Source organism: Narcine bancroftii, chromosome 4 (assembly GCF_036971445.1).
Source record: "Narcine bancroftii isolate sNarBan1 chromosome 4, sNarBan1.hap1, whole genome shotgun sequence".
Classification (NCBI taxonomy): domain Eukaryota; kingdom Metazoa; phylum Chordata; class Chondrichthyes; order Torpediniformes; family Narcinidae; genus Narcine; species Narcine bancroftii.
The window spans coordinates 21,762,937-21,769,578 of record NC_091472.1 but is presented as its reverse complement, the minus strand read 5'-3'; positions in this window follow the sequence as shown (position 1 = coordinate 21,769,578).

The window sequence follows — 6,642 nt, the reverse complement described above, 5'->3', positions numbered from 1 at the left end:
TAGCCACCTCCTACCTTCTTTTCGCTATCCTAATTTCTTTCTTAAGCTTCTTTTTACAATCCATGTATTTTACAAGCATCTCATTTACACCTTGTTTCTTATATTTAATGTAGGTCTCCCTTTTTATTCAAACTAAATTTCTAATATCCCTTGAAAACCACGGCTCTCTCGAACTTTTGGTTCTGCCTTTTATCCTAACAGGAACACAAAGATTCTGCACCCTCAAAATCTCTCCTTTAAAAGACCTCCAATTTTACTCTACCTCCTTCCCACAAAACAAATTATCCCAATCCACTCCTCGCAAATCCTTTCTCATCTCTTCAAATCTGGCTTTTCCCCACTTAAAAACCTTAACTTTGGACCAGACCTATCCCTTTCCATAATTTTATTGAAACTAATGGTGCCATGATCACTGGATCCGAAATGCTCCCCAACACACACCTCAGTCACCTGCCCTATCTCATTTCCCAACAGTAGATCCAACACTGCCCCTTCTCTAGTTGGCACCTCACGTATTGCTGCAAAAAAACTATCCTCACATTTTACAAATTCTAATCCATCCAGCCCTTTCACAGAATGTGTTTCCCAATCTATATTAGGAAAATTAAAATCCCCACTAACACAACCCTGTGCTGTGTTTATTACAAATATCTGCTATTTCCTTACATATTTTCTCCTCTATTTCTCGCTCCCCACTAGGTGATCTATAATATACCCCTTTAATTGTAACTTCTCCTTTTCCATTTCTCAATTCCACCTATACTGCCTCCCCTGGACAAGCCTCCAATCTAGCTCACCTAAGCACCGCTGTAATATTTTCCCTGATAAGCAATGCTACACCTCCCCGTCTTGCCCCTCCAATTCTATCACACCTCAAGCAATGAAATCCAGGAATATTTAGCTGCCAATCACAACCCTCCTCAACCACATCTCATTAATAACTATCATGTCATACTGCCATGTGTCTATCCACAATATCAGCTCGTCCACCTTTCTTACAATGCTCCTAGCATTAAAGTAAATGCATTTCAGAGTTTTCACACATCTTTCTCTCTGTTTGTCCCTATCTTTACAGTCAACTCTGTTATTTCTTTCCATCATCTCCCCTCCATTACTGCACTGATCATTTTCCTTCTCAATCACCTGTCTATCTACCCCCAAACCTTGTCTACAAACCTTCTCTGTTTGCAGTCTAACCTTCTCTTTGCTGCTCTCCTTTATTTGGTTCCCTTCCCCCAACCATCCTAGTTTAATGCCTCCTGAGTAGCCCAAGCAAATGCCCCCACCAGAATCCTGGTCCCTCTGGGATTCAGATGCAACCCATCCGTTTGGTGCTGGTCCCACCTCCTCCAAAAAAAGGTCCCAGTGATCCAAAAACTCAAATCCCTGCCATCTGCTCCACCCCTTCAGCCATGCATTCATCCTCCACCTTACATTATTCTTGGTCTCACCGTTGCATGGCACAGGTAGTAATCCAGAGATTACTCCCTTTGGGGTCATTCTTTTTAGCTCTCTACCTAACTCCCTATCTCTTTTTTTTAAGGACCTCTACACTCTTCCTCCCTATGTCATTGGTACCAACATGTACCAAGACCTCTGGCTCATTTTCCTCCCACCTTAGGATGTCTTGGACATGGGAAGCTACATCCCGGACCCTGGCACCAGGGAGGCAAACCACCATCTGGTTCTCCTTAGCATGTCCACAGAATCCCCTATCTGTCCTCCTAACTATTGAATCCCCTATGACTACTGCCCTCCTCTTCCCTTCCCTACCCTTCTGAGCTACAGAGGACAACCTTGTGCTAGAGGTACAGCCACTGATGCCTTCCACAGCTTGGCTGTCCCTCCCAACAGTACTCAAGGAGGAGAACCAATTGTTGAGGGTTACAGTCACAGGGGTCCTCTCCAGTACCTTACTCTTCCTTTTCCCTCTCCTAACTGTAACCTACTTATCCTCCTCCCGTGACCCTAGTGTGACCACCTGGCTGTAACTCCTGTCTATGACTTCCTCACTCTCCCTGACTAGGGAGCTGAAGTTCCAGTTTCCTAACGGTCCCTGAGAAGCTGCAGCTCATCACATTTAGTGCAGACATGGACACCCGGGAGGCTAGAAGATTCTAGGACCTCCCACATTTGGCACTGAGAACAGCAAATCTAATGAATTTTTGTACTGGATTAAACCATTATTGCATTAAACCCCAAAGAATGCTGTGGAGGTATATGACTTCTACATGCCTTGCTCACATACGTCTGACCCACGTCCATGTCAAGATCCTACCGGCTGGTTAGAATGGAACTCAAACATATGTCGGGGAATGGCTGTTTGATGTATCCTGTTGCATTAACGCAAAATAATGAAAGCATCCAGGTTGTCCAGGCATTCCTTTACATTAGTAAGGCTATACACAGATTGGGTGACCACCTGCCCTTTAACTTGGGGTCCAAGCAGGGCAACCAATTACCATCTATTTAAATTCTCCTCACCGTTCCTCCACAGGCAGGTCTGTTCCTGGCTTCATTCACTGCTAGGATGAGGTTATGCACCTCAAATTCCTCCTAGACATCCTTAAACCCAACCACATGAACATTGAAATTTCCAGTTTTAGATAACCCTCACCTCTGTTTGATTCTGCTGTTTCCATCTCTCCTTTGCTTGTTCCTGTTCTCACTTTTCTCTGTGTAATCTAGACCACCCACCCACCCCCCCCCCCCCCCCCACTCCCACAGCATATGGTTTCCTTTCCTACCTGTCTCTCCACTTCTCGTTCAGAAAGACATCAGGCTTGAGATCCATGGAACTTCGGCTGTGTGGATAAAAATTGGCTTTCAGGAAGAAAGCAGAGAGTAGTAGTGGAAGGAAAGTATTCTTCCCGGAGGTCAGTGACGAGTGGATTTGTTCTGGGACCCCTGCTCTTTGTGATTTTTATAACTGACCTGGATGAAGAGGCGGATGTATGGGTCAGTAAGTTTACAGATGACATGAAAGTTGGAGGAGTTGTGGATGGAGCTGATGGTTGTCGAAGGTTACTAGAGGATATAGACAGGATGCAGAGTTGGGCGGAGAAGTGGCAGATGGAGTTCAATCCAGATAAGTGTGAGCTAATGTATTTTGGAAAGACAAACCAGAAGGCTGAGTACAGGGTTAATGGTCATTTACTTAAAAGTGTGGATGAACAGAGGGACCTTGGGGTCCAAATCCATGCATCCTTCAAGGTCACTGCACAGGTTGATAGGATAGTTAAGAAAGCCTATGAGATGCTGGGCTTCATTAATAGGGGGATTTAATTCAAGAGTAGGGAGATCATGTTGCAACTCTACAAATCTCTGGTCACCTCATTATAGGAAGGAAGATATAGTGAGGATGCAAAGGAGATTTACTAGGATGTTCCTGGATTAGAAAATAAGTCTAATGAAGCAAGGTTAGCAGAGCTGGGACTTTTCTCTTTGGAACGTAGAAGGTTGAGAAGAGACTTAATAGGGATCTACAAGATTATGAGAGGCATAGATAGGGTGAACAGTTAGCACCTGTTTCCCAGGGCAGGAATAGCAAACACCAGAGGGCATATGTTCAGAGTGAAGGGATGGAAGTTTAGGAGAGACATCAGGGGGTAAGATTTTTTATGCAGAGAGTTGTGGGGGCCTGGAGTGCCTTGCCAGGGATGGTGGTGGAGGCTGAAGGATTGGGGGTAGTTCAGAAATTCTTAGACAGGTACATGGATGGAAGAAAATAGAGGGTTACGAGGTAGGGAGGGGTTAATACTTTTTTAAATGGAATATATGCATTGGCATAACATTGAGGGCCAAAGGGCCTGTACTGTGCTATAGTGTTCTATATTCTCCCACCTTCATCTATCCAGTATCTTGTCACCTCTTGAAACCTTCCCAGCCAGTCCTATCCTTTCTCTTTAATGATGTCTTGCCTCCTCACTTTAGTGTCAATAAAAGGTCCTGAGCCAAAATGTTTTCACCCATGGACGCTGCCTGATCCCCTGTCCCTCCAGTGTCTCTTTCTTTGCTATTAGAATTGAATGTTTGCTTGATTTTTGCGTTCAAAAATTCCAAACCCACATCAAAGGCAAACAAAATATCCTTCTCTGCATGCCACACCAAAAGTGCACATTCCACATGCGAAGTTACATAGTGAATTTGCAAGGCTACCATGCACAGTTACAAGGTAACCATTTTAATGTCTGCCAGACACAAAAACTTCCATTTTAAACTATGGTACGAGATAATATCCAAGTACTTTGGATTTTTAATGTACTTTTAAAGGGTATAATTTGTGGCTCTTTATGGGACTGAATATTGAGGGTTACATTATTGAATTCACACCCTGCTCTTTCTTCGCTGAGATATAGATTTGAAGTGGATTTCCTTCCCTCTCTACCTCTTTGACAATTCTAATCAGTCTCAGCCGGGTTGCGAACAGATGCAGGCTTACAGAATTTATTTTTAAAAAATGTGCCTTGGCTGTCCTTCCCACACAGAATGTGCAAAGCAATTGCTCAGAAAAGAACCGAGGGATAAAAGTGGTCAGGAATGAAAGAAAATGTCTCACAATTATGTGGCATCCTTCACAGTCCTCTCCAGGATGCTCCCGAGCAGTGGTGTCACTAGGGGGGGTGCGGACCACACTGGGTGACACCATCAGAGGGGGCGACACCAAAATGAGTCTATAATATTTTTGTGCAAGTTACAGCAGAAATTTAGTATTTTTTAAAATAAAAATATCCCTGTATTTATAACAACAAAAACATTTTTTGTCAGCCCATCTTACGTGAATCAATATACCTACGAGGCCTAAACTTGATGCTAATTTACTTTTTGGACCTTCTAATGCCCTTTGGTCAGAGCTGTCATTATTACCCAATTACAATGACACTTTGAATCGTCTGCACGCGTTACAGGCACGAGCTGTTGTTTTCATTCCTGCTGATGTTTTTATAGGTGTTGCGGGAAGAGGCCCATGGGGGTTTGGGAGAGGTGACACCATGAGTTACCGCACTGGCTGACACGCAATCAAGTGAAGCCATAGCCCCAAAGGGAGTTGCACCCAAGGGAGGGCTGCTCTGAAATGTGGTCAGTGTGACAGGGATGGACAGCGTGCCCGCCAATATGTGCGCAGTAAGATCCCAGAATTAGATCAACTAATGTTTTACAGAAAAGTAGTGCAAGGGATAAATATTGGTCAGGGCATGAGGAAAAACAATTGGCTTCTTCAAAAGATCCTTTCACGTCATTCCGAGATGACAGCCAGGGCCTCAGTTTATCATCTCAGTGGAAAGGTGCACCTCGAGAGTGTCAGTGCACACGTTTGTGCTCATGGTCTTGGAGCTGAGATTCAAAGAAAGAGTGCTACCCACCTGGGCAGCACAGTCAGTGTAGTGGTTAGCGCAATGCTCTCACAGCACTATCGACCAGCTTTCAAATCTGGCGCTGTCTGCAAGGAGTTTGTAAGTTCATCCCATGTCTGCTTGAGTTTTCTGCAGGTGCTCCGGTTTCCTCTCACCCTTCCAAATTTACGGGGTTGTAAGTCAATTGGGTGTTTACTCGGCGCCATGGGTCCATAGGCCATGCTGTGCGGTATGTCTAAATTTAATTTAAATTTAACATTGGATGTCTTCTGTGGTTGGGAGACAGAGTTCAGGTCACTTCCCATGACAGTACTACACCTGATCGGGGGATATTACATGCTCATAACCATCCACAGCAGAAATTCACCTGTTGTGGCCACACGCAGGGCTGGTCGCATCAGTGGCAATGCTCGGGAAATATTAAAGAGCATGCGTGGGTGGGAACAAGGAGGAGCAAGAGCGTCGCGGTCACCTGCATGGCAGGAGCGAGTGCAGGGGTGGTAGAGTGAGTTTGACTGGGAGGAAAAGACAGTCATTGGAAGAAATAAAATGACGACACTGGTTCTTTGCTAAAGACCATTGCCTCTGTCCTCTTTATTGTTCACGCAGCCTGTATTTTGCAGTCGCTACACACTCTCACTCAATAGCAGGAACTGGCTACCTGCAAATTATCCGACACTTGGCCAAGCTTCCCTTGAGCATTTTACATTTGTAGAACTGCCTTTTGGAACTCTTACATCAACAGACATAATGTCTCACTAAAAAAGCTGAAGGATAAAAGGATAAGCTGTGGTTCAGCCAGGGCCCTGTGCCAGCATGGAATACAGGCACATGTTCAGCATAATTTACATGGTTAGCGTAGCATTTAGTGTGGCACTACTACCGTGCCAGGAAACCAGGTTGCAATCTGGTGGACTGTAAGGAGTTTGACTGTTCTCCCTGTGAACTGCGCGAGTTTTCCCCAGTTGTTCTAGTTTCTTCCTTCCCTCCAAAAACATACATGGTTGTAGGTTAATTAGGTTTAATTGGGGCGACACAGGTTTCAATGTCAGGAATCGGCTTCTACCATGCTGTAAATAATAATTAAAACGAAAAGTTAAAGACCATGGCTCACTTCCACATATTTCAAAGGATGCTCTGAAATATGGCACAGCCAAACTGCAGTTACAGCTGATGTTTCTGGCCCACAATGTCTATGCCAACAATTTGTACTAATCCCATTCATCAGAACTTGGTCCTGCCCTTCTATGCCTTGCTGTGAATGTGACCTTATATGAGATATCATGGC